The 18,638-nt window shown below is 43.9% G+C and overlaps 1 long non-coding RNA gene across 1 annotated transcript; it reads left to right on the forward strand.

The window, feature by feature from the left end:
* Positions 1–10: 10 nt before the first annotated feature.
* Positions 11–12,170, forward strand: LOC138788418 (uncharacterized). Its single transcript, XR_011362599.1, has 3 exons — positions 11–99; positions 8,778–8,835; positions 11,496–12,170. It is a non-coding gene; the product is annotated as an uncharacterized lncRNA (long non-coding RNA).
* The last annotated feature ends 6,468 nt before the right edge of the window (positions 12,171–18,638 follow it).

An 18,638-nucleotide genomic window follows, 5' to 3' on the forward strand; every position in this document is an offset into this window, starting at 1 on the left:
TCCATAGTGTCCGAGTGATTGATGCTGTTGCCATGGGGGCAGGGGGTGGGGTAACGCGCTTGATTTGGTGGCGGGACGTTTAGTGAGGTGGTATTGCAGGTGAGTGAGCGCTAATGCTGGCGGGGACGGAGCGGTCAGCGATACTGGTAATGGCGGCATTCATTAGTGTAACACCTCAGGTCACATGGCTTACTGATACCATATAAACCGCCCTCAGCCATGACTTATCAGAGCGGGCACAGCCGCCTCACAATGTCTCCGTACTACACACTGCCTATATATATTATATCACATAGAGAGACCCGTTATGTCACAGCCAAAACACCACAGGATATGGGAAGCCTGGCACACCATAATAATCACGGTAAAAATCGTTTATTCAGATTGACACATAAACAAATACATGTCCCTTATATAAAAACCCTCACCATGAGACTGTTTATGGTCAAACAAGTCCTAGGAACATTACTTCTTGGCAGAAAAAAATTGTTATATTCTCCCCAAATACTGTACATCCTACAAATGGTATCCATAGGGCTCCCAGCTGCCTTTCTCCAGTATGTTCCATGTTCTGATTCCTACGGAAGGGGAAGAGGCTTAGTCACAAACCACTGAGGATATGTGCTCACTGAGGAAAATAGGTGGAAATCCTGAGCGGAATCCCAGCCACGGTCTCAGTGTCTCGGGTGCCTTCAGTCACCGCGGCTCTCCTCTGAAAGAATGGAAATGTCCAATCATGCAGCGGAAAGCGATGGCACCCTTAACATTGAGACACTGAGGCAGGCAAAAATTCCGATCAGAGTCCGCGGTGTTGATTCCGCTCAGGATCTCCACCCTGACACAGCACAATAAACTAGGAGGAATTGGATTACCTGACATTCAAACATCATATATAGCTATCCACCTGGGCAGATGGTTAGACCTAGCATTGACAACCCCCTCACCATCCTAGTCCACCTCTTTCTCCCCGGTATCCCCCTGAATACATTATAGTTGCCCACTATACAATCATCCATCCATCACAGGTCATCCATCGGCGACGCAGCTTCGCCAGACCTCCAGCTACGCTCCTTGGACTGCCACCTGGTTTCTGCCATCCGGTGCTTTATTCCCCACACCCAGTGTGTGTAGCCATCAGCATACCCGGATCCGCTCCTCCAGGCAGGCGCAGCCTTGCCAACATATCCATACCTACAGATCCTGTTCATTCCCTATATACAGACTCCTAGATAAACGTGCCTTCACCGAAACGTCGGATTCTGTCTGTGTTGTACCACGATTTCACAATAAACGATGCACAAAAGCACTTGCATTTCAATGCTCCAGACTATCTTGTCTTCTATTCTCATAAAGTGTACCAGTGGATTACTGTCTATACTGCCCACTATACAAGTTATAAATAACCCAGCACTCCTCCAACACTAAAGGAAACCCTTCAGGTCTGGAAGAATCTTTCCCGCCTACTGATACCGCCACCATCACCAATGGTCAACTCACCTCTCCCCGTGCCTTTACAGCGATGGATGACAGATCCAGGACCCCTGGGCTCTGGGATCTTCTCTGCAGCCGTCATTACAACCCTGGTGGATTGACTTCTCCTTTACATCACACTCCACTCTCTGTCTTAGTTACAGATGTCTCAAAGGTGGACATGGAAAGGGCTAAAAGCCAGTTAGCGGGATGCAACCTTAGGCTGGGTTCACACTACATATATTTCAGTCAGTATTTTGGTCCTCATATTGCAACCAAAACCAGGAGTGGATTAAAAACACAGAAAGGCTCTGTTCACACAATGGTGAAATTGAGTGGATGGCCGCCATATAACAGTAAATAACGGCCATTATTTCAATATAACAGCCGTTGTTTTAAAATAACAGCAAATATTTGCCATTAAATGGCGGCCATTCACTCAATTTCAACATTGTGTGAACAGATCCTTTCTGTGTTTTCAATCCACTCCTGGTTTTGGTTGCAATATGAGGACCACAATACTGACTGAAATATACGTAGTGTGAACCCAGCCTTAGGCTGCATTCACACGCTCCATGTTCCTCACGGAACACGGACGTGGAATGCCTGTAACAGACTCTCCCCCCTCCCGGGCAGCATCTGTAATATTCCTATAACACCACAAGCCTGCCTAGGCTACAACATGAGTATCCTACAAAGAAGGGCTACAACACTTATATATATATATATATATATAAAATTCAATGCTTTATTAATTAATCAGAACGGAGTAAAATAATTCTTCACACAGGATCCAATATCACAGCCACATGATTATAACATAGGAGGATATATATACAAGGCATATACCAAATCACAAACCACAATAGGTGAACAATGTAGAGACTCCAATGTCTATTGCACTGCCCTTTGTCAAAGTGCTAACCTAACCACCATACATCACTCCAATCCTAAAGTGCGAGTGCCTGATAGTACAACATATAAAGAGGATGAAAAAGTATAAGCTAGTGATATTACCCTTCACACTGTGTGCAGATTAACCCCCAATGTGCGTTTCGCGTCCGGCTTGATCACGGAGGCCATGTAATTAGATGCTGGGAGCTGGGGAACTGTACAGATATGCACCGCACTGTAATAAATCAGCCGCGTGGCTCTGTCATTACAGCATGGCGCATATCTCTACAGTTCCCCCGCTCCCAGCATCTAATTACAGATGCTGCCTGGGCGGGGGGGAGTATGTTACAGGCATTCCACATCCGGGTTCCGTGCGGAACATGGAACATGTGAATGTAGCCTTAATTTCTTGCACATGGCTCACATTTCTAAATGCTTCACCCAACTCCTAACAAGTAGAGATGAGCGAACCTCGAGCATGCTCCAGTTTATCTGTACCTGAGCGTTCGGCATTTGATTAGCGGGGGCTGCTGAAGTTAGATAAAGCCCTAAGGCTATGTGGAAAACATAGTATAGTCATAGATATAGTCATTTGCTGTATCCATGTTTTCAGACAACCTTAGAGCTTTATCCAACTTCAGCAGCCACCGCTAATCAAATGCCGAATGTTGGGGTTTGGATCAACTCGAGCATGCTCGAGGTTCGCTCATCTCTACTAACGGCTCACAGATTTTGAGAAACTCTGCACTTCTACAATACACGAACAGCGCTCCATTTCTAACATCTCTGACTCCACAAAACCTAGATATCTACTGTGTTGGGAAAGAACTACAAATCACAGGCAAAAAGACAATTTTGGTCAGCTCTCCTAAAACACCATTCACACTAGGCAGGAGCAGGTTGTTATGGCTGAAATTGGTGATTATTTTTGCCAGTATGGCTTATTATATGCCATGGAGAGGCTAAATTACAGTGTAGGTCCATCCCAGCATGAGGCCACCTTATCGTGGTGGGGTGGTTTACACTATTTGCAAATTATTATTTTTTTTTTTGTGTCAGTTGGGGGGCTGCTTTTAGTGACTTTCATACATGTGTTGGGTCTGTATCTTGCCATTAGCGGTGAGCTGTTGCATTTTTTTGTGTTTTTATGTTTGTACAAATTACATTGACATATGTGGAGGGACACACTATCTTGGCCAACTCACATGGCTTTTCTAGATGTGTGCTGTTATAGGAAAACCATTACAAACTTATGGCGAGGTGGTACAAGACTGCAGTGGTGAAGCTGTCAGCTTACTGGAGCGGAGCTGAGGAAGCCATTAACTCTATCACGGGGGCGTCTATCAGGCTGTTTATGGCAATAATAGCCTTGGACTTTCCTTCGCCTAACAATAAACCCTCCAAACTCAATGTAGCCTCCCACCAACTCAAAGCAACAAGATCCCTCATTCCACTAAAGTGGAGACAGACCACACCTTGTGCAATTTTTTAAGAGATATGACTGTGAAAATGGGTTGTTGCTCCACTTTTTTACTTTTCTTTTACCAGTTCCATTGCGTAAGAGGTATACCAGTCCACCCCCTCTCGTACCTTAACACGCTATCCTGCCATGTTAAAGGAGAAGTCAGGCGAAAACTTTTATTAAAGTATTGTGATGCCCCCCAAAAGCTAACAAATCACCAATATACACTTATTACGGGAAATGCTTATAAAGTGCTTTTTTCCCTGCACTTACTACTGCATCAAAGCTTCACTTCCTGGATGGTGATGTTACGACCTGACTCCCAGAGCTGTGCGGGCTGTGGCTGCTGGAGGGGATGATGACAGGGAGCCACTGAGGGACACAGGACACTGGAGGGACACTGAGCATCCCCCTGCCATCATCCTCTCCAGCAGCCACAACCCGCACAGCTCTGGGAGTCGGGTCGTGACATCACCATTTTATCCAGGAAGTGAAGCCTTGATGCAGTAGTAAGTGCAGGGAAAAAAGCACTTTATAAGCATTTCCCGTAATAAGTGTATATTGGTGATTTGTATAACTTTTGGGGCGGCAATATAATACTTTAATAAAAAATTTTGGACTTCTCCTTTAAGGTACTGCTTGCTACTAGATGAATATAGTTCCTTATCAGGGTACAAAATTAACTCCCACAAAACCGAAGCCTTGGCGATTAATATCCCTGACACTGTCATTGCCTCGCTGCGCTCCTCTTATCCGTACAAATGGGGGGATGGCTCAATTCGATACCTGGGCACCAACATTACCCCGTCCTATACTACATTATATAAGCAGAACTTCCCCCAATTGTTTCAGGATATCTCCCAATGCCTGAAAAAATGGACACAATTACCCTTATCCCTAATAGGCAGAATTAATGCTGTAAAAATGACTGCCCTCCCACGGTTCTTATATCTACTAGAGACGCTCCCGGTTCCTATCCCAAGGGGCGTTTGGGTAAGTTCCAGAGCTCCGTATTGAACTTTGTGTGGAAGGGGGGTAGACACAGGGTGGCTCAGTCGGTGTTGTGTGCGAGTCGAGGAGAAGGGGGGCTGGCAATAACGGATTTCTTCAAGTACTATCTGGCGACTCATTTACGGAATGTTCCGTTTTGGACCAACTTGTTGGCCTATACTAAATGGGCCGAAATTGAAAAACTATGGATAGCTCCATATCATCCGTCAGGTCTGATCTGGTCTTTACATCCCCCTTCTTCCTTGCCGGCACTCTTAGGACCGATTAAGCATACAAGAGATGTATGGCTCTATAGCCATGAGCATTATGCATTGCAATCCCAACCATCCCTGTTAACCACATTCCTTTACACTGATAAAATCCCAGGAGCATACACCTCCGAGGCTATTTCTCCTTGGCAGGTGAAACGATTATTCCACTATGCCGATGTGGTATGCCCTTTCACTAGACAGGTACAACCATTTCAAACCCTCCGGGAGCGGTTTGACTTACCCTTATGAGCAGCGACTTACCATGAACACATCTCCTATTATGCGGCCCAGATTTACGGGCAACAGGCCATTCCAGAATCCCACGGTGTATGAGCAATTATGTAAGGGTACTCCATCCACGAAAGGGTTGATCTCGGTAATATATTCTCTGGTTAACTCCAAGCTGGGTGATTCAGCTACTCCACACAAATACATGATGCGGTGGGAGGAATACTTGCAGCGGCCAATACCGATGAGTTTATGGCAAATAATCCCAGGCGGCCAAGTCATCATCATGTGTTTCATATAGAGAGAATCAGTATAAAATTTAGTATTTCTGGTATCATACTCCCGATCTTCTGCATCACATGTACCCGGAGGTCCCAGAGACGTGTTGGAGATGCCTCTCGGAGAAGGGAACCCTACCGCACATCTTTTGGGAATGCCAGTCTCTACAACCATTCTGGGGGGGGGGGGATCCAGGGTCTAGTGGCAGCAGTGTTGGGCCAGGTGGTGCCAGGGTGAGCAGTGCTTACTTAAATCCTTGTGTGTCTGTTGAGTCTTTGTCTACCCCTCATTATGTGTTGCGTTACTTTTTGCGTTTTAGATGGTTGAAAATGTTCATTATTTTAATCGGTTATAGAGCCCTGTTGGCTTTTTTAGTGCGTTTCTCTTTATTTTTACTTGCTGACTAGGGAGTGTTGAGTGATTACTGATAGCACTGTGTAGTCTCCTGCATATATGCATAGTCTTATGATTACGGGGCACAGTTCCGACTGTTCGTGGTTCATGCATCCTTTCTTTTGCTCTCTTACTCTAGAGTTGTATGGAACTCAACGTCCCATAATTTAGCAAAAGCTCTTTGTAATGTGTTTGTTAAAATTCAGAAATAAACAATTTATGAAAAAAAAGGTACTGCTTGCTGCTGTACTGGCCTATTCAGAACCATTCCAGGACTCTGGGCATGTCACAAAAGGGACACAAGCCAGCGGCTGAAGATTTCCTATTCTGGACATGTCAAAATGGGGCCACTGGGAATTCAGCATTCCAGAACTCTTCACATGCCATAATGGGATCTCAGCCAGCAGATGGGAATTCCCTATTCCAGAACTCTAGATGTGTCACAATGGGCACCAGCCAGCAAATGGGGATTTCCAATCTGGAACTCTGGACATGTCACAAAGGGACCAAAGCCAGCGACTGGTGTTTTCCAAGTCTAGAACTCTGGATGTATCATAATGGGGCCGCTGGGAATTCAGCCTTCTAAACCTCTTCACGTGTCATAAAGGGGCCCCAGACAGCAGACAGGGATTTCCTATTCCAGAACTCCAGACATGTCACAAGATTTCCCGTTCTGGAACTGATGACCTGTCACAATGGGCACCAGCCAGCAGCTGGGGTTTCCCCCCTTTCCAGGACTATGACAATGTTGTTTCTATCAGGAACCCTGGACGTGTCACAATGGGAACTGAGCCAGCAGATGGGGATTCCCCAGTCTGGAACTGTAGATCTGTCACAATGTGTGCTCCCACCAGCAGCTGGGGAATCCCCATTCCAGTACTCTGGATATGTCACAGTGGGGTCCCAGCCAACAAGCTGTGGATTCCCCGTTCCAGAGTTCTGGACGTGTCATAATTGCGCCGCAGGGGATTTTTCATTTCAGAACTGTGTCACAAAGGAACCCTGGCCAGCAGCTGGGGATTCCCCATTTCAGACCTGCCCTGGTATATCACAGCACTTGGGCTTGTTCAGATCCTAATACGGCACAATCCCAAATAAATGAAACAGAAGAGAGATTGAGGGTCAGAGGCTATCCCCCCGCCACCCTAATGAGAGCCCGCAACATAGTAGGTAAGATGGATAGATTGAGACTCTTAGACAAGACCCCCGAAAAGAAAAATAAATTACAGAACAAAAATTTAAGTAAGGGCGTGTATTTTTGTACCCCATATAACAAAGAATATACAACAATCAAAACCATAATTCAGAAAAACTTGGGGATTTTGAGGCAAGATAAAGATCTGGCATCTATACTGGATGAAGGCTGCCATTTTATTTCTAGGAGGAGCCCATCCCTTGGTATGATGCTGTCCCCTAGTTTGTATAGGAGCCCCAAAATAGAGACAAGATCGGTAGGGAGGGTGGGGTTTCGCCCCTGTAATTCCCCTCGGTGTGGCATGTGCAAATACACAGGAATGTATACCAATTTCAAATCCAGTGATGGTAACAAAGTTTACGATATTAGGCACAACCTAACATGTGACTCAGACCATGTCACATACATTATAAGTTGCACTAGCTGCAACCTTTTGTATGTAGGTTGTTCGATTCGTAAACTAAAAATCAGAATAGCCGAACATATATACGGCATAAAGAAAAACTGTCCAGCTCTCTGGTGCTTCAAGACACTTTGTCCAAGAACATGGAGGAAAATTGGACACTTTTACTTGTTATGCCATAGACAAGGCAATAAAACCAACGAGAGGGGGAAATTGGAGGAAGAAATTGTTACTTAAAGAAGCAGAGTGGATTCTAAGGTTAGGGACAAGAACCCCAAAAGGTCTAAACATCAAAAATGATTTAATGTATCTATATTAACTATATATGTTGCCCCCACTTTTTGTTATATCATTTTTCTGTAGTGGCGTGTGTTTCCCATCAACTCCTCATTCATGTATATTCTATTATTAGGATCTTGCTCTGCTCTATTCACATGTATTTTACAGTATATTCTACTCCTCTTTTCTTTGGGAATATATACTATCACCAGGGTATGCGACATAATTTTAGCACAATACAGATAGGTGATTGTCACGAGGCCCTTAATTAATGAATATTTAATGCCCCTGCTGTTGTGTGCTCTAACCTGGAATGCCCCTGTGGATGTGTGCTCCAATTGGTCACACGGTGGTACCGTGTCTTTAAGAAATTTATTTGTTTATTTGCATCACAGTTGCTATGCCGTGCGCTCTGCTGTAGTGGGCGCTTGATGTGCGTCCCAGGCTGGAACGCACATATGTCATTAGATAACTGACGGAAGTAAGGCCCTTAGATGTGCGTGTGGTACCGTGTCTTTAAGAAATTTATTTGTTTATTTGCATCCAAGTTGCTATGCCGTGCGTTCTGCTGTAGTGGGCGCTTGATGTGCGTCCCAGGCTGGGACGCACATACGTCATTAGATAACTGACGGAAGTAAGGCTCTTAGATGTGCGTTCCAGGATGGAACGCACATACGTCACTTACCCTGTGCCGGAAGTCTATTCCACAATGTGTTCATAAAGTGGCGCCTTGCATTTCATAGCCAGACGTCTCTGGCCGCGCCAGGCGTCTACTACATACTCCCGATAGGATGCTTTCCCAGGTATGATTTGATTCATATGTTCATCTATTAGCAGATTTCATGCTTTTTACATTGACCTCGATGTTTAGTAGAGATGGAGTGTAATTACACATTCATGTTCTTTCCGTAGTAATCACTTTATCTGTCCGCATTTTGGATGTTATGCATGCAGCAGGATATAACTGCAGGTAAATAAGTCTCCTTTCATTCATAAGTGTATATGCAAAGTTGTTTATCTTCCTAGAGAAATTCTCTTTAATTTAATATGGTATAAATATAAGCATAGTTCATGGTATGACAGCATATGGCACAAATATAAGTAATACGGTAAGCATAGTGCATGGTATGGCAGCTTATGGCATAAAATATAAGCAATACGGTACAAATATTAACATAGTTCATGGTATGACAGTGAGATAATTTATGGACATTATGGGATTTTTGATTATATATACACCCATACATGGTCATGTTAACCTTTCACATATATGCCCCGGAATCTGATTGTTAATGTTATACTAATAGTATCACGATTTGTATATACACTTTTATATGTTTTGTGTAGTTTTGTTATTTAACATAACTAAAAACTTGTATATTGTCTAATTCATCTTTGTCACTAACTTATGGGGATGGTTATTTATTGTGTGTCGATATGTTTTTATGTATAGAAAACCATGACTAAGGACCCAGTGGGGTCTGAAACGCGTCGGTGTTATATGCACATCTAATAAAGCATTCAACTATATTTGAGCTGGAGAGGATCTCTTCTTCTTTCTTTTATATCACAGCACTGCCTAATGCCACTAGTGGGTGTTGTGAAGAGGAGCACATCCGCCCTGGTATGTAGCAGTGCTGCCTGCCGCTACCCCTGCCTGTCACATAAGGGGGCACAGCCACCATGGCATATCATGGAAATAGTTACTGCTATAGAAGTGCTTACTGCTTCCTTCACATGTCAAAACATGTCTACAGATGCCCTAGCATATCACATAGAAGGACACAGCTGCCATGGCATGTTACAGTACTGCCTAATGGCACCAGGGCTCAGAACCTCTTAGCGATCTGTTTTAATTCTTGCAGGATAATTCAGAGCCAGCACTTGGTGTCCCTGACTTATTCCACTTTAATGTGGGTGTTTAGGTATTCGTCATCCTTAGGATGGCCCTCGCTCACTTTGGTGATCTGTTCTATGGTGAGAAGTCTGCAGCCTCCCTCCAGCTGATAGCAGAATTTTCCTAGACCAGGACAGATTTGTTTTCATTCATGTCCATCATTTACTCCTCGTGACACAGCTCTCCTTATCCTGTCTGATTTGGATACTCTGTGAATAAATCAAAGCGTTCAGCCTGCAGCCACTGATGGAGGTCTGTCTGACTTGTGTACATTACTGTGTATGTTCAGAATGTGGAGCAGCATTTGTAGGGGTCATCACCTAGCTTTTCTAATGGTGCCTTTACACAGAGAGATTTATATGACAGATTTTTTAAGCCAAAGCCAGGAATGGATTTGAAAAGAGGACAAATCTCAGTTTTTCCTTTATGACCTGTTCCTTGTTTATAGTCTGTTCCTGGCCTTGACTTCAAAAATCTGTCAGATGAATCTGTGTAAACACACTCTAAGGGCCCTATTCCACAGTAACGATAATCGGCTGGAACGGCCCTATTTGGCCCTATTCGGGCGATTATCGTTCGGTGAAATAGAGAGAACGATCAGCCGATGATCGTTCATTTAGGACCAGACCTAAAATCATCGTTCCCCCACCGCGCATCGCTATGGTTGAATAGCGGGGCGCGGCGGGCGACCAACGATTTGACAAGCAGCAGCATCATACATTACTTGTCCAGGCTTCTCCGCGCTGTCTTCATCCACGGGTCCCGCGCGCTCTATCTTCAGAATGGCCGGTCAGCTGATGGAGCGGCCTGTAATTAGCTGAGTGTGGCCTGTCAGCTGACCGGCCATTCTGACGATAGAGCGCGCGGGACCCGGGGATGAAGACAGCGCGGAGAAGAAGCCTGGACAGGTAATGTATGATGCTGCAAGGACATCGGTAACGATGTCCTTGCAGCCCTCGCTCAAAGATCATCGTGCCGTGGAATAGGCCCAGTAAACAAGCGGCGATCTAGCAGATCGCCGCTCGTTTACATAGTTGATCGGGCCCTTATCGACCCGTGGAATAGGACCCTAAGTGCAGAAGAGGAAATCTATGAGAGGATGGGAGGCACATGATGTTAGGCCTTTAAAAGGGTTGTCCTGCATTAGAAAAACATAGTTGCTTTCTTTACAAAACAGCGCCACACCTGTCCCCAGATTGTGTGTGGTATTACATCTTACATCTCTGCTCTATTTACGTCAATAGGAACTAAGCTGAAAATAGAAAGGAAGAACTTCTATGTCTTCCTTCTGCTGTGTCCACATTTGGCTTTGGCTTAAATGGCAAAATTAGCTAATGAGTAACTGATTGTTGGGGTGCCATTAGCACCCAGACATATTTTGCAAGGAAAAGCCATAAAAGTAATTATCCACAGAGAGAATGTGCACTTCTAGGTCACCTGGAACTGTTGTATTCTATACAGTGTGCTGTTTTGCGATTTCTTCTTATATTACACGAAATTTCCTACATGCTGGAAAGTTTGAGGTTTGAAAGTTTGGAAGCTGGAAAGTTTGAGGCTGAAATCAAATCTTCACACTGAAAAACACATTTTCAGGTTGTTTACTTGTTTCCCCCCTTTTGAGTTCAAGGCTTAATTTACAGATTCTGTATTTCCATAGTAATGTCTTGGACAGGGACAGCTGTGGGTCATGAAAAAGACTGTACCAATCTCATTGATTTATTATTTGCTTTTAGGATATGCATGAGATAGAAATCCAGAGACAGCCCTATTCTCTGATAACAATACGGCTGGCAGAAAAGGACAAAGTTACAAAGCCTTTCTACATTTTGGCCTTGGACATATTGGCTAAATACCCAGACTCTGCTCTATGCCTGTTGAGCATAGAGCACAGCACAGATGGCAGCAAGTTGTACATCATCGGCACTGGGACCCTCTTTCACGTAAAGTGCATTGTGGCCACTTTACTTTATGTTAAGTCCTTTTTTATTAAAGATGTTTACATGTATATAAACAAATACCAACAGCTACATATCACAGAATAAATTGCACAATACAAAAATAGGGCAAGGTGTCAAATGTAAACATGAATGCCATAGTGTCCAGAAAGCCCAATAGACCCGGAATGGAGTCCGTAGGCAAAAGTGGCCCAAGCATGATTATAGTCCATTAGTGTAAAAGCTTTTCTTTTAAAATATGCTTCTACATTTCGAAATACATTGTAGAGGAGCAGAAACATGTCTATTTAATAAGTCAGAAACATTTTAGAAAGTTATATCCTATTCTTCCTTCCATTTTAGCAGTACTTCATGCATAATGTAAACACAGCAAATATAGCCCATTCAAACTTTTTTTTGGTCACAGGATTATTTTCATTGCAGTAAGTAAATTATGTGTAGATTTCACACAAAGCTTTAGGCCGGGTTTACATATGTCCGGCGGTGCGGCAGCGTTTCCCTCCGGCGCAGGAGAAAAGCGCCGGAGGGAAACGCATCTTTGAACTGATCCCATTGTTTTCAATGGGATCGTTCAAAATGTGCGGCGGTGACCTAGTGGCCGCCGCATCGCCGGACCGTCGGTGCGTTAGGACGCATCTTGCAGCGTCCTGGCGGACCGCCGCTCCGGTGATGCGGCGCCGCACCAATACAATCGAATAGAGCGCCGGATGCCTCGCCGGGCAGGACGCATGCCGTTCGGCTCTGGCATCCGGCGTTCAGTCAAATAGTAGCACAAAATAAACATATATCTCCCCCTGTGTGCTCTCCCCCTCCCCTATAGTCCCCCCTTGGTCCCCCAGTAGTATATCACCCCCCCTGTTTCTCCTCCAGTAGTATATAGCCCCCCTGTTGCCCCCCCCCAGTAATATTTAGCTTCCCTGTGTGTTCTCCCCCAATTAGTATACAGCATTGCTGTGCGCTCTCCCCCAATAGTATATAGCCCCCCATGTGCGCTCTCCCCCTCCCATATAGCCCCCCTGTGCGCTCTCCCCCTCCCATATAGCCCCCTGTGCGCTCTCCCCTTGTAGTATATAGCCCCCCTGTGAGCTCCTCCAATTAGTATATAGCCCCCGTGCGCTCCCCCGCAAATCCCATTGAAAATGACAGGAAAACATACTGGGGAAAAAAATGTCAACTGATAAGCGCAACTTGTGACAACTGATGACAACTGATGGAAACTGATGGCAACTGATGGTTTTTAATGAAAAGACAGATAGAAAAACTGATGACAACTGATGCATTTTTGGCATCAGTTGTGACATCAGTTGTGGTCAGTTTTTAGGCAAAAAACGCAACTGATGCCAACTTATATATGTAAACCCAGCCTAAAAGTGTAACTCATTAAATTTTTTTTATTGCAGAAATCAATGGTACAAGCGATTTTAAGAAAACATGCAATAGGTTTTATCAGGCAAAAAAAGCCTCTTTCTGTACTCAAGCTGTTTTGCAGCCTCCTCCCCTCTCTTCTTGTCTGTTCATTATCAGGCAAAGTTGTCTTCATTACAGAGAATCAAAGTTAAGACGGATTTGCTGAGTCTTTTATAATCTATGGAGGGGGGGAGGGGCCAAAGGGATGAGTGAGCAGGAAGAGGAGACAAACAGTTGTATAGTTTGGAGACTTGCCACATAAAACGCTCGATTCAAAGGTCAGAAAGGTTAGTGATGGTCTTGGAACCTGGTCAGATAAGTTTGCAGGATGTAGTGTTTTGCAGAGCTGCCTTTTCTCCTCTTCATGCTAACTTATCCCCCTTGACCCCTTCATAGAGCATAATGGACACAAATCCTGCTTCTGCAGTGAGTGGGGAGGTAGGAAAACAGCTTTTTGAGTACATAAGGAAACTATTTTGCCTACCTATTTAGTACTATTGATACTTATTGATTTCTAAAAAGTGACATTTAATTGATAGGCTTCAAGACTGGGTGCACAGCATGGAGTACTGTGTGCCCTGTAGCAAAAAATCACCTCTTATACAGTAAATTGTCAGCCTGTTATGAAGTTATTCATTTTCAGCAGACAAAAAGTAAACTTGTGAACAAAATGAAATGTTGTTGTCAAGCTTCTGATTGATGCTCATGGTTACAAGTTTTTGAGACAGTGACTTTTTGGGGGGGCGGGCTGTACCCACCACTTCTGTTGGCTTTAGCTTCAATCAATTGTTTGAAATGAGGAAATCCCCATTGTATGCTTGTACTTTAATATCACAATATCACTGTAGCATTAACTTTTTTTTAAATCTTCATAAATTTCATCCACAAACCAAATATCCTTAACTATTTGTGAGTATTGTATATTTACATAGGTGACAGCTGGGCGGCCAATGTGAGAGCACTCCCATCAGAATTGTAACATCTGTCAGAATAGAGTCACTCGTATGCCACCTACTTGAAAACTCTGCTGAAGGTACAGCCATAAATTGACCGTTCTGCATTGGTTCCCTTCTGTAATGTTAATGCTGTTTTACATGGGCCAACGGGCAGCAGCAAGCGGGGATGCTCATTTGCCTGTTAAATCGACCTATGTAAAAGGGCCTTAACTTAAATTGCACAATAAATCTGTACATGTCCATTACTAATGTGCAATGATGCTACAGACACTGGAGTTGGACCATAGTACAGATAATATATGTTATGTAACAAAACACAGTAATCTCTGAACTCAAGCAGATCAGTGAAAAAAAATCCAATGAAGTACTCAATCAAGAGTCTCCACTGATGCCCCCAAAAATTTTAATTTTCAAAACAAGAGTCTGTGGAGCCTCGGTTGCGAGTCTAAAACACAGGATAGCCAGATATTTCTAGCCTGTTGCCACGGGGTGCCTCCATGACGGGGAGAGGCACCACACCACCCTAATAGATATCCCCTTAAGTCCCACTCGGTTGCGAGTATTGGAACATAAATAGGGAAACAACAGGGTGGCCCCTTTTTGTCAACGTCTAACTCAAGGTGTGAGTATTGCGATCATGACAAGGGCTTGCCAAGGCAGGCATCCATCCGCAGACAGCTGTTTCGGGGTATTTGCCCCTCGTCAGTGTGGAGCAGGATTCTGGCTGGTTGGGGCAATGACAAATCAACCCACCAAACACAGCAATCACTGAGCTCAAGGAGATCAGTGAAAAAATTCCAATGAAGTACTTAAGAATCTCCACTGATGCCCCCAAAAATGTAAATATGCAAAACAAGAGACCGTGGAGCCTCGGTTGCGAGTCTCAAAACACGGGATAGCCAGATATCTCTAGCCTGTTGCCACGGGGTGCCTCCATGACGGGGGGGGCAAATACCCCGAAACAGCTGTCTGTGGATGGATGGATGCCTGCCTTGGCAAGCCCTTGTCATGATCGCAATACTCACACCTTGAGTTAGACGTTGACAAAAAGGGGCCACCCTGTTGTTTCCCTATTTATGTTCCAATACTCGCAACCGAGTGGGACTTAAGGGGCTATCTATCAGGGTGGTGTGGTGCTTTCCCCGTCATGGAGGCACCGCGTGGCAACAGGCTAGAGATATCTGGCTATCCCGTGTTTTGAGACTCGCAAACGAGGCTTCACAGACTCTTGTTTTGCATATTTACATTTTTGGAGGCATCAGTGAAGACTCTTAATTGAGTACTTTATTCAATAGGCCGCTAGGCCCCGTCCACATATACCAATCCACAGGTGATAAAAATGACTTTTTACCAGAACAAGCACCATGAGGTATAAAATAAAATAAGTAATGAAAGCTGTAACATTTACCCTTTACACCTGTGGAGAGCAGTCAAAATGCAAATAGGGGGTGACAGCGTCACTTTAAATGAGTGCCGATCACTGGGCCTATTACATGGCCCGATAATCAAGACAAGACAAGGGCTGCATGGACATCGTTACTGCCCGCAGCGGTCCCGGCCTGTGATTGGCTGAGCAGTCTGTCAGCTAAGACAGGCAGCTTTGAAGCTGGAGAGCGCAAGACCCGGGGAGAAGCAGAGTGCAAGAGAAGCCCTGCAGCATGGACAGGTAATGTATGCACTTTGCATATCGTCAGCCGCCGGCCACGCACCGCTATTACACGTAGCGATGCACGGTCGACACCCAACAATTATAGGTCCAAACCTATACCAACGATTAGCCGATATTCGTTGTCATCGGCTGATCGTTGTGTTTATTACACCGAACGATAATTGGCCAGATAGAGCCGGATTATCGTTCTGTGTAATAGTACCCTTACTGTGGTCCAGCTTGGTGTTAGCAGAGACACACTGAGCCAATCAACAGATCAAGTGAAATGGAGAACCCTAGTGATTGACAATTGAGACCCGTTTTTCAGTGAATAAACAGCCACACTTTTAATGGAATCAGAAGCAGTGGTTTTACATTTTCCCAGCAGTGCAGACTCCAGCTTTGACCCTACAAATTCAAATTATTGTATTAAAGGAGCGAAAATTATATTAAAGTCCAGCGAAAATTTTGTATTAAAGTATTGTATTGCTTCCCAAAAGTTATACAAATTACCAATATACACTTTTTACGGGAAATGCATCTGCCATCATCCTCTCCAGCAGCCACAGCCTGCACAGCTTTGGGAGTCGGGTCGTGACATCACTATTTTATCCAGGAAGTGAAGCCTTGATGCAGTAGTAAGTGCAGGGTAAAAGCACTTTATGTGCATTTCCCGTAATAAGTGTATATTGGTAATTTGTTTAACTTTTGGGGGGCAGTACAATACTTTAATAAAAATTTTCTCCTTTAAGAGAAGAATGAGCAGGGAGAAGTCTGCACTCATCTCGTTCTTTGCTGGCTTAGTGTCGTGTGACAGAGACGGACACATAATGTAAGTCTTTTGGGCTGTCTTGCTCACATAGACTCTGAGCGCTGAGAGGGGAACGTGGTTGCACATGTATCTCCCTGCTTGTTCTCTTGATCACTTGACTGGCCTTGAGCCCTCAGAAAAAGTGTTTTTTTTTTTGGTGACAGATATGCTTTACGGTAAGACTTAAAATTCAGGCAACCCATGACACAGGTGTAACTGACTATACAGGATCTACTCCTATATGGGTTGGGGTACCATACCCCCTGAACCATAACAAGCTATTTGCATGGTTATGAATATTTGCAGTGATATAATACACTTTTATAGATGCATAGAAACTCACGTGTGCAAAGTACAATGCAATTCTAGGGATACAATACTGTAATGAAACAGTACACATAGTAGGATGATTTTCAGAAAGTTGTAAATGCACAATATCTATGAAAGGTAAAAGTAGCTTGAATGCAAGTTATAGCACTTAATGTAACAGCACATTGATTTATTGCTTATTTGTCGGGGACTGTGTCTATTGATTTATGTATTTTTGTTTTTTTCAACTGTATTCATGCCAGCATAATTGAATAAATACAGTGTGCATGAGAAGGGTGGAGAATTACAATTGAGATACATTACATCCTTAGCCTCAGGAAAGCACACTGGTTCACCTGTAGCCTCTTCTTGTTAGGGCCCTATTACACAGAGTAATAATCTGCCAAATCAATTTATCGGGTTATTGCTCCATGTAACAAAGACAATGATCAGCCAATAAAACGCCCATTGCTATGTATAAAAGTGATGCACGGCAGATGGCTGATGTGATGTGTCCAGGCTCCCCTAGTGTCCTGCTGCCTTTGTTTTCCGTTCACCACAGCCGACTCCAGCACTTGCAAAGCCATCTCTGAGGTGACAGGCCACTCACTGGCCATGGCTGTGTCTTGCCATTGAAATCCTTGAGGCGGCTGCCATGAGCAGGAAATACAAAAACAAGGCTGAAGGACACTGGGGGGCCTGGGCAGGTAAGCACATGTCTTTATTATTTTTACACCCAAGCAAGGACTTGTTGCACGAATTAGCAACTCAGCACTTGCTTACAGTGTAATGTTTAACTGTGTAATGCGGCCCTTGGTGCATGGAGATGGAGAAGTTTAGACACATCCTAAACAATTTAAAGAGGTATTCCCCTCAGGTAAAATACCTGTTGAACCATCCCCCTCTACTCCTGGGGGGATGATTACACCTGGAGACTAACAATTTGTTCTTACTTGTTACTTTTTTCTCCTTTCCCCAGTTCTGAGCCTGCTGCTTCCTTCTGAAGACACAAAAAACTATATGTGAACTGCTCCCCCCCTCCCTTCCAAGACGGGAGAGAACAGCTCATACATGGTTTTCTTTGTCTTCAGCAGAAAGCTCAAAACTGGGAAAGGAAATTGAAAAGGTACAGTATAGGAAGTGATTGAGCATGTGTATACCCCTTTAAGACTTGGAAATCTACACATTTTAGTTTACATAATTAAGAACAGTTCTTGGCTTTTATCCTGCTATTATTCCTTTTTTTTCTTTATAACTCAAAAGGAAGGTTACGGACAAGATGAGGCCATAAAGCATACATATCTCATAATATATATAGTAAAGCTCAACCAGGATAACTTTTTATGGCCTTTATTATTAGTTCTGGAATGTGGAGCATTATCTAGTCACTTTGCCAAGTCCACACTTGATGGCAGTGTTCCTTCTTATAGTGCCATCAACAGTAAAAAAAAAAAAAAAAAAAAAAAAAAAAGGAGAAAGCTCATAAAATTAAGCAGAGTTATGGTGCATTTACACACAGATTTATCTGACAGATTTTTAATGCCAGAGCCAGGAATGGATTTGAAAAAAGGATAGAAGTCTTTCCTTTATGACCTGTTCTCTGTTTATAGTCTGTTTCTGGCTTTTAGCTTAATCTCTCTGTGTAAACGTACCATTAGAAGACAGCTTTAATACTGTTTCTGTACAACCACTCTTAATATTATATTTATATCCAGTTCTCACTGCTCCACGTGGCTCATTGTATATGCAGTCTTACAGCCACACAACAGCTCATGGCATACTCACTGTTT

Source organism: Dendropsophus ebraccatus, chromosome 4 (assembly GCF_027789765.1).
Source record: "Dendropsophus ebraccatus isolate aDenEbr1 chromosome 4, aDenEbr1.pat, whole genome shotgun sequence".
NCBI classification, from domain to species: domain Eukaryota; kingdom Metazoa; phylum Chordata; class Amphibia; order Anura; family Hylidae; genus Dendropsophus; species Dendropsophus ebraccatus.